This window comes from Hibiscus syriacus, unplaced genomic scaffold (assembly GCF_006381635.1).
Source record: "Hibiscus syriacus cultivar Baekdansim isolate YM2019G1 unplaced genomic scaffold, ASM638163v2 tig00111059_pilon, whole genome shotgun sequence".
NCBI lineage: Eukaryota > Viridiplantae > Streptophyta > Magnoliopsida > Malvales > Malvaceae > Hibiscus > Hibiscus syriacus.
The window spans coordinates 889,058-898,666 of NW_024062966.1; the positions used below are offsets into that span (position 1 = coordinate 889,058).

Here is a 9,609-nt window from a genome sequence, read left to right on the forward strand (position 1 = left end):
CAGATACTTTATGTTAGAGGAAAACATTGAAGATTAATGAAAGCTATAACCCAAAAAGCTGTTGGATTTAGTCTTAGGCCATAATACTAGTAGCCCTTCTTTCTTTGGATTTCGAATGGGTCCACCGATTTATCTGCTCCAACTGATGGAAAAGTTAGTAATATATGTAGTGATATCAGAGCCAACGAACTCCCTCTTCCCTCTCTCTTGATCCGAATATAGCGATGTATTCTGAGCAAAAATAACTCAAACCCCCTACAACGTAACCAAAACTTTTAGGCATCAATGGAGTCCTTCAGTGCCATGAACAACGATGGAGGAGAAGACATTAATTCCTCTTCTCGCTCTTTCGAAAACCATGCCTCAAACATCGGAGCCTACGATTCCTCCTCTTTCCCTCCTCCACAAGCTTTCCCTGACGATGATCTCACCGCCGATACTACCACTTACATCGCTCACACCACAGTCGGAGCCAATTCAAAACCTTGGGTATATCGTCACTAACAATAACAACATTGATGATAACATCGACAATCATAACGAGCCACCTTCCCCGGACGTGTATGGGTTCGGATTGTCGGCGTCCAACGCTGAGTACATGACCCCTTTTGGAGGGTCTGCGATGGATGGTGGCATTCCTGATGGCGGCGGTGGTGATCGTGGTCATGATGTTGATGACGATGAGGATAGTATTTTCGCCTCTGAAGGGCCGCTGTTGCCTCCGCCTGATCAGATGCAAGAGGAAAACTTCGCGCGCGGGGAATGGCGACGGTTTGTTTTGTTTTCCCTTCTCTTCGGAATTTCTCATTTCATTCATTGTTTTTTAAATTCCTTCCGGTGCAGCTTAAACGCCATTCATCTGGAGGAGAAGGGAAAAAAGAGAGGGGAGATGAGGGATCAGATAATCGCCGAAGCAGATGAGTACAAACGATCGTTTACGAGAAAAGGAATCAGAATTGCGAAACCAATAAGGCTAACAACAGGGAAAGAGAGAAGGTAGAAGAAACAAGAATTTATGATTATCCGATTCTCTTCACTTCTTTAGGTGCCTGAAGAAGAACTGAACCGATCTATTCGTATTGTTGATATGCAGCTATACTTAGCTAATCAAGAGAAGTTCCACAAATACGCTCACCTGCATTACTGGAAAGCAATAGCCGAGATCATTCCTCGAGAGGTGGCTAATATCGAGAGAAGAGAGGAAGGAAAGACAAAGATTCCGATAGAACTCCATCGGCTTCGGTGATTCATGGTCCAAACCGGGGAAACCTACTGATCTCTCGAGGATGAGGCAGATTTTCGTTAAGCTTAAACAAATCCTCCGCCCCATATGATCCCTCCACCCAAAGATAGCAAAGAAGGAAAGGAAAATAAAGATGAAAAGGAAGAAAGGACGCCAAGAATGGGAAGTTAGGTTCAAAAGCAGCAGCAGATTCTGCTGGAGAAATAAACCCGCTTCACTAGGGAAGGATGCTGCTCCTGCTGCTAATGGTGGCTCTGGACAACCAAAGCCGGAGACTTCAGCTTCGGCTGAGGCAGACAACAAAGTGAAACACAATCCTGATGCCAAACCTTAATTTCCCTTTTGTTTTGTTTTTTAAAGTTTCCATTAGCTATTCTCTATGGATAATAAGAGCTAACAGAGGCCTTGGATGGGATGTTGAGTCTGCAACATCATCTGTAGACACTCTTTCTTGCCTTGTGATTTGATTTTAAAAATGGAGGGAAGCTTTTTACTAGTGCAAGCTTCTCCCTTTAGGACATTATTAACAAGTGTTTTTTTTTATTCAGTATTACATTCAATGAGGTAATCTTTTTATTTTTTATTATGATAAAACTCTTTTTATTAAACATAAAAATACTAAGACTAAATATCAATTAAATTCATAATTTTCGTATCATAATATGGTAATAGAAGAATTATATTATGCATGATCAAAAAATCTCAATAGATAAGAGATTATTAATATCTTTTAAAATTTTAAATTCTAACATCATAGAATTATAAATGTTTAATATTGAATAATTAAATATTTTTAAATAATATTTCCCGACTAAAAAAAGAATTCCAAGTAATCTTTTCATTGGGAAGTTCTGCTGTGAGCCGGTTAAAAAACGGTTAAAAAGATATGATTAAATAAGTGACCGGTTAAAATCTATATCGTAAATGTTATATGATTTAACCGGAAATATAAAATAGGCGCTACCTATTACATTAAAATACCTACCAATTTTTTAAGGTTTCTAATAATGTAAACGGTAAAAAAAATAGGCGCTATATATTACATTAAAATATCTACTGGTTTTTTTGAAGATTGCTAATAATGTAAACAGTAAAATAAAATAGGCGCTACCTATTACATTAAAATACTTACCGGTTTTTTTGAAGGTTGCTAATAATATAAACGGTAAAAAAAATAGGCGATACCTATTACATTACAATACCTGCCTGTTTTTTTTAAGGTTGCTAATAATATAAACGGTAAAAAAATAGGTGCTACCTATTACATTAAACTACCTACCATATGTTGAAAGTATCGATTCCATTTAAATAAGTATCGACACTTTTGGAATTTAAAAGAAAAACAGTAATAGCGCCTATAAAGTATCGATACTTTATAAAAATGTATCGATACATAACAATATAACATGTAAAAATATAACAAAATCAGTTTCATTATGATAAAACCGGTAAAGAGCTACCAGATATGTTAAAAGTATTGATACTTTATAAAAATATATCGATACATAACAATATAACAGCTAAAATGACAAAACCAGTTTCATTATGAAAAACCGGTAAAGAGACGGATATGTTAAAAGTATCGATACTTTATAAAAATATATCGATACATAATAATATAACAGTAAAAATATGACAAAATCAGTTTCATTATGACAAAATCGGTAAAGAGATACCGGATATGTTAAAGTATCGATACTTTATAAAAATGTATCGATACATAACAATATAACATAAAAATATGACAAAATCAGTTTCATTATGACAAAAACGGTAAAGATCTACCGGATATGTTAAAAGTATCGATACTTTTTCTACATGTATCGATACTTTGTTGAAAGTTATGTAATTTATGTTTCAAAATTTTTTAATATTACTTCATGTTTTCCATCTACAATATTAATTTAATAATTTCATTTATACAAAAAATTATTTAATTGTTTAGATATTTATAAAATATTATTTAGATTTAAATTTAATAATTTTAACCAAAAATAATAATAAATATGTAATATCTATGTTTATTATTTAATTTAAGAATAATATATCGTATATAAAAATAAATCATTAGACAATATAATTACAAAATTAATATCTTAAATTCACTCAAAGATAATCCTAAATTAATGTTTTCCACAGTGAAATAAGTCTGAACACTTATATATGTATCGATACCTACCGATAATCAAAGTTTACCGATTATCAAATTTTAATAATTTTTCATATTTCTACCTACAACATTATTAATCTATCAATATAATAGGTAACGCTTTATTGATTTTATTATGTTATTAAGTTTTCGGTCACGCAATTTTTTAACAGTATATTACTCTGCCTTTAACAATCCCATTAGCGCATTTCATTTTGAGTGAGATTCAATGGGATCTCCACCCACGGTTGTGGTGGTCACAGACATCTTGTCACAACTCACACCATTAGTCCCCACCAATTTGCATGTGGCTGAATAGTTTCATCCACCGCACACCTAAAATTTTGTTCTACTGAGCTGATTAAGCAATAATAGATAGGAAGTTGTAGATTCGAGTGTAGCAATTAATTTTGATCTGAGAATGAGGATTATAAATAATTTTAAACATAAATAACATTTTACATTAAATGCCCCTTATTTACATTAAAAGTAGTACTTAAAACCCAACAGAACCAGAAACTTACATTCTTCAAACATAAATGACATTTAACAGGCACTAAAGCACTCTCTCCTTTGGAGATGGCTAGAAAGGCCTTGGCACGCAGAGGTGAGGGAAACCATCGTGGAAAAAAGCAAAAGAAGGAGACTTTGGGTGTTATTATGCTGTCCAAGCGAACAAAAGAGGAACAAGGAATATTTTTGGTATCATAATCTTAGTTCCCTTATTGTGATGGGCCAAAACTCAGAGGAAGTTAAGGCGAGTGTAAGTCGCTTTGGGCGTCCAATTTCTGGGAATCACATCCCTTGCAGACAGTGTTCTTCTTGTTGATATGTTGTTAGTTTCACAGAGAATGGTCCCTTCAAGGTCCCCCATTTATATTCCAATTTGCTCCCCATAGATGATCCATCTTTAACCATTCTTCAGAATTTGCTTCTCTTAAATGCATCGACCCAATATCTCCATCTCCATCCTCAAATTCAATCAAAAGAGATAGCCAATACGCCGTTGAACCTGCATTAACATGGAATGCAATACTCTTCCCTGGATATTTACATGGGTCCTAAAATTTTCAATTCAACAAATCATTCAGTTTACAATTTTAAATTGAATAGTTGAAAGACTAACGAAAACACTAGAGCACGCACCTTCTATACGAGACTCGGAGTTCACCTCGGTTCCTAAGCTGTGCACTCCGACCTCGTACAGCCATGTGACCAAAGGCCGCGCCGCTTAAGTCGAAGTGGGTGCGGCCGATGACGCCAGGCCCTGGAGGGCTCCTGTCCATTACAATGATGGTGACGGGCCTCTTTGAGCATGCTCTTGTCAGGCACTTAACTTTGTAGCAAGCTCCACACCCTTCTCCGTTCCTGAACAGCACCGGCTCACCGCACCCACTCTGGCCTTCAATGGCCTCACGTCGACTAACGATCCGTACCCACAAGCTCCGCCTAAGAATAGAGACAAGAGTTTTATATAATTCAGCTAGGAAAAGTAAATTAAGGCAATAATTGAGCACTGGATTAACAAAACTCTATTACAGATCTTACCGTCGCTACCATCACCGTTGGGACTGCCGTACCAAGTGGCGGTAGCCGGATGCCAATGTAGGTCGGTAACATTATGTGGAATAGAGATCTTACCACCACCTTTAGACATTCCAACAACAAGAGCAAACACAGTGCGACAACCTCGGTGAATCCACAGCAGCGCTGCATAGTGTTAACTGGCGACAGTTTTTTATTTCCTTTTGATGTTGAAAGACTGAAGGCAGTGCTCAGATCTTCGTGCATCTATCATAGTTTATATTGACAAACGCATATATATATATATAACACACACCCCAACATTTCCATGAGATTTTATTTAAAGCAACCTTATAATTTATAAATATTAACATGTATTTACTCCAAATTAATAAAAAAAACTTTATAATCTATAAATTTTTTTGTATGATAAAGGAATTGTTGTTACTCCTTTAGGACTCGAGTTCGAACATTATAGATAGGTTTAAAAATTATCTTTAAACAATACTACTTTATACTACCCTAGATTAATTAAAAAAACAACCTTACAATTTACAAACCTTTTTGTATCATTAAAATTATTTAAAGCAACCTTAAATTTATAAATATTATCTTGTATTTACTCCAAATTAATAAAAATACTTTACAATCTATAAAAAATTTTTGTATGGTAAAGGAATTGTTGTTACTCCTTTAGGACTCGAATTCGAACATTATAATAGGTTAAAAGTTATCTTTAAACAAATACTACTTTATATTCCCCTAGATTAATTAAAAAACAACCTTACAATTTACAAACCTTTTTGTATCATTAAAATTATTTAAAGCAACCTATAATTTATAAATATTATCTTGTATTTACTCCAAATTAATAAAAAAACTTTACAATCTATAAAATTTTTGTATGGTAAAGGAATTGTTGTTACTCCTTTAGGACTCGAATTCGAACATTATAATAGGTTAAAAGTTATCTTTAAACAAATACTACTTTATACTTCCCCTAGATTAATTAAAAAACACCTTACATTTACAAACCTTTTTGTATCATTAAAATTATTTAAAGCAACCTTATAATTTATAAATATTATCTTGTATTTACTCCAATTAATAAAAAATACTTTACAATCTATAAAAAAAATTTAGGTAAAGGAATTGTTGTTTACTCCTTTAGGACTTGAGTTCGAACATTATAGATAGGTTTAAAAGTTATCTTTAAACATGTACTGCTTTTACTTACCCTAGATTAATTAAAAAAACCTTACAATTTACAACCTTTTTGTATCATTAAAATTATTTAAAGCAACCTTATAATTTATAAATATTATCTTGTTTTACTCCAATTAATAAAAATTAATTACAATCTATAAAAATTTTGTATGGTAAATGAATTGTTTTTACTCCTTTAGGACTCGAGTTCGAACATTATAGATAGGTTTAAAAATCTTTAAACATACGCTTTATACTTACCCTAGATTAATTAAAAAAACAACCTTATAATTTACAAAACCTTTTTGTATCATTAAAATTATTTAAAGCAACCTTATAATTTATAAATATTGTAGGATTTAGGGTTAGAGTTGATTGTATAGATTATAAGAAATAAACGTTAAACATTTAATTGGAAAAAATATATAGATATACGAAAGGGTCATCTTGTAAAATAAACAAGCTGAAATCACATTAATTGAAACTAAAAGAAAATGAAATAACATAAGCTGGAACATTAGAAAATATGATTACAAGAGTGGTGGTCAACGGTTATGTGATGATGAAAGAGATGGGCAGATTCTCCTATTGTGGCCAAGGTTTTTGCAATTGTCACATCTTAAGTTTTGTCTTGACGTCTCTCGAATATGAATTATAGTAGCTTTTGGAAAACCTGGCTTTTTTAACAAGTCTGGATCTGGTATAATTGGAGGTTAAGTATGAACCTCATTTGGGTCTTTGTCATTACCTATGGGGGAAACTCATATTCATATACCTTGAATATTTGTGAAAGTTTGTATACGGGATCCACATAACGGTTATAGTCTTGAAGAGAAAATGAGCAAGCTGCTATGATATGGGAGCATAGATACTTCAAAGCTTAAAAAACACACAGTTACAACATCTATCTCGTAGATTAACACTGAAAGAGTTAGATTCAATCCCTCAAAGAGGTCGTGCCATTTATGTGACCCGAAATAATTCTTGAGGTGCAAGAAAATATTATTACGGACATGTTGTTTGATTCTGCAACCTTTTGTTATAAGTCTGCTATTAATCATGGGTGATAAACATGATTATTTTGTATCCAAGCAAGAGCTTGTCCCCGAGCTTGACAAAAAGTTGACCCAAATGAAAATACATCGTTTTAGCCAAAATAGTTACTGGTAAATGACGGGCCCCCTTTAATGTTGAATTGATTGTCTCAGCCAAGTTGGTTGTCATATGTCCATAACGATATCCACCATCTTATGTGTTTGTCCATTTTTCTTTGTTGATTTCACTAATGTAATTGTATCCATGTTCATTTTTTTCCTCACAATTCTTGAAGCATAACCTCAAACGTTTAAGGTGTGAGTTCGTAACCTAAGCGAAATGAATATTTAGTATAAAAATGAAAATGAGTGAGAAATGAAATTGGGAAAAATGTAACATACCCATGCGTATAATTAATTGTCCTTCATTATTCTTCTTATATTTGCCATGATAATTTGCAACAATATGCCGGATAGAGAGACGATGTTGGACGTGTGGGGGTTTCCGCATTGGACCCAAAGAGTTCATTGCTGCTTTGATCCCAACTCATCGGTCATAAATGATACAAATATGTTCCCTCGTGATAACATGTAACCATAGATTTCTCAAGAAAAAAGCCCAAGATTTTGTATCTTCTTCTTCAACAAGGGTAAATGCAATGAGAATAATGTTGCGATTACCATATTAGACAACTGTCAATGATAAAACTTGCTTGTATTTTTCATACAAGAATGCACCATCAATTTGGAAAATGGGTTTACATTATTTCACTATATTAATGCATTGTGGGTAAGTCCAACAAACAAGGTGGAATTGTGTTGAGTTAATCGATCGATGGAATTGGCCAAGAGGGGGTGAATTGGCAATTAAAATTTTGGTGGAAGCTTTTGCAGAAAATTTAAAAGATTTGCACAGCGATTTAGAGTAGTTCGACTTTCTTAACCAAAGTCTACGTCCACTACCTTAGCTATCCACACTAAGGATTTTCCAACAAATTCACTAATTTGTTCTTTCTTTTGAGGACAAAGAGTAACCTTACAACTCCCTCAAGAATTATACCCTAATTCTTGAGCACACTCTTTTTCAAAGAGAAATACAAATTTGCAAACTTACAAGGAAATACTCACAAGGTAGATTGTTTGCACAATTCTAGAACAAGATAAGAACACTCAAAGATAATTACAATTGAGCACAAATTGTGTTTCTTGAAAGCAAAATGAATATTGAAAGGAAATTTGGCTTGAATTGCACAAACTTGATGTTTGATGCTTTCTCTCTTGTTTCTCTATGATTTCTTCTTTCTTGTTGTTGATCAATGGCTTCTAAGCTTGTTTAAATACTCCTTCAAATGATTCTGAACATTGGGGATGCTTAGTGAAGTCAATATAGTCGTTTAAGTGTGAAAATAATTAATAAATTCAGTTGGGAGCGTCAATGCATCGATGCATACCCATGGTGCATCAGTGTAAAATTCAAATATTTTGACCGTTGGACACTTAGTGCATCGGTGCACTAAGAGTGCATCGATGCATCAAGTGCATTCGATGTTTCAAAATAGCCAGAGTGCATCGATGCATGGCTGGTGCATCGATGCATCAAATGTATTCGATGTTTTCATAAAATCCTCAGTGCATCGGTGCATGGTATGTGCATCGATGCATGAAATGCATTCGATGTTCAATTTAATTCATGGTGCATTGATGCATGGATTGGTTCATCGGTGCATCACACTGAAAAATTGATTTTAGGCTTGATTTTGGTTCAAAATACTTTGAAAATTGTTTCAAAAATATTAAGTATAAACACAATTTTACAAATTTAGTAAGGTTGAAATGATCTTAAAAGACTTGGAGTAATAATTTGATATTCGATTAATTGAATCGAATATACTTAGAAAATCATTTGTAAAATCTTAAAATTCATTTAAACTAATTTATTATATCGAAACACAAAAATGTTTTCAACAATCTCCCCCTTTTTGATATAACAAAAACATTTGTGTTATTTTAAGATTTTCTAAAAATTTGAAATCAATTTTGAAAAATTACTCCCCCTTACTATAACACTTCTCCCTTTTAAAACATTTTAACACTTAACATTTCTCCCCCTTTTTGTTAAATCAAAAAGACTCAAAAATTGATCTAAACAAGGTTTTGAGAACATAGCCAACTGATTATAAGTATATATATGTAGCTTAAGCTGCTAAGATCACAATCAAAAGAGAGATTATCCATTAGTTCCATAATCAATATTCATAATCAAATGTGAAATGGCGTAATTGGTCATATATGTCTAATGATGCAAAAATAAGAAAATTCAACCAAACCAAATATATATATATTAAGTTCAAAATCCAATCATCCAAACCATAACAAATTCAAGCATTTAACAATCCAAAACAAACAATCCAAAAACATAAAAAACAATCCAAGTTTGAAATACTAAGAAAGCA

General features: G+C 33.1%; 1 long non-coding RNA gene and 1 pseudogene across 1 annotated transcript; one reads left to right on the forward strand and one right to left on the reverse strand.

Annotated features, from left to right (window-relative positions):
- The first annotated feature begins 285 nt into the window (after positions 1-285).
- On the forward strand, positions 286-1,577 carry LOC120151454 (annotated as a pseudogene).
- Positions 1,578-4,315: 2,738 nt separating this feature from the next.
- LOC120151507 lies at positions 4,316-4,728 on the reverse strand. The gene is made up of 2 exons (XR_005518621.1): positions 4,539-4,728; positions 4,316-4,453 (listed from the first exon to the last, which is right to left on the reverse strand). It is a non-coding gene; the product is annotated as an uncharacterized LOC120151507 (long non-coding RNA).
- Between the last annotated feature and the right edge of the window lie 4,881 nt (positions 4,729-9,609).